The 1,099-nt window shown below is 39.6% G+C and overlaps 1 pseudogene; it reads left to right on the forward strand.

Moving 5' to 3' along the window:
* The first annotated feature begins 628 nt into the window (after positions 1–628).
* Positions 629–730, forward strand: LOC123326458 (annotated as a pseudogene).
* Positions 731–1,099: the final 369 nt, after the last annotated feature.

Genomic DNA, 1,099 nt, shown 5'->3' on the forward strand with positions numbered 1-1,099 from the left:
CTTCTTTTCATGTTACTTTAAAATGATCAAAATCTTTTGTTTCTACTTCTCCTTCCCATAAAGGAAAATTAGATTTGTTTTCAGGCTTTAATCCTGATAAGATAACATGAACCAATTCTGTTTTCATTACTGTCCAGTCATGCCATCAATCACTGAAAAGAATCACTAAAAGCAATCAGCGAGCAAGGTCAACAGCACTCCACAGAGGATCAGTGCAATAGTACTTCAGCAGATCAAAATGAAGACTGGGAAAAAAAATGGCAGTGCTTCACAGTCCTAAGAGACCCAGTATGGCTTCTTAGGAAGTTGCCTCTAAGCAGGAAGGGAGAAGATGATTGAGGAAGGGAATTATCTTTATTATGTAGCAGGTCTTCTGGTACCAAGCTTGTTCATGTAACAAAGAGCTAAAAGTTTCATTTGGGGGTTAGGGTCACCATCTCTTGGTACAGTGACTCAGGTTTTGGACTTTGAGACAAAGAGCCTAAACTTTCATAGGTCCTGTTCTTCTCTAGCAGTTTGTGTTGTCATATCCAATGAAGAACTGCAGAATCTTTCACAAACATAGATACCAATTGGGGTTAACTTGTTGTAAGTGACAGAAACCAACTTGACTTAAAAGGGACTTTGAACGACTATACTTTCAGAGATCATTTCTATAGTTCGTTAAAAGGGACTTTGATGGAAGTGAGAGTTAAGAGAATCAAAGATGATGCTGAAGTGCCAAGTTTGAAAAAGATAGAATCCAAGATACCCTGGTAGGGAGAAGAGTCTCAGAAGCAGGAATGAATTGGGACAGTTTTTCCCATCTTTTTCTCTCTCTGAGATAGAAAGTCTGAGAAAAGAGTTTAATTGGCCTAGAATTGGCCACAGGCTTTCATCCTTTTGGCTTGGGCTGAATAGGGGACCTTAATTCTTGGCTTCCTGAAGACTGGAGGGGAATGATGGGGAGGTGGGTGGTGTTAACTACTCATAAGGAAATCTGAGTATTGTTATCAATGTAAGGGCAATGTACTGTGGGTGGCCAAGTTGAAACCAATGTCCAGCTTTTTTTTTTTTTTCTTGTTTTGTTTGTGTGTACCCCCCACTAACAGTTAAGCTC

The sequence above is a fragment of the Neomonachus schauinslandi genome, chromosome 12 (assembly GCF_002201575.2).
Source record: "Neomonachus schauinslandi chromosome 12, ASM220157v2, whole genome shotgun sequence".
NCBI lineage: Eukaryota > Metazoa > Chordata > Mammalia > Carnivora > Phocidae > Neomonachus > Neomonachus schauinslandi.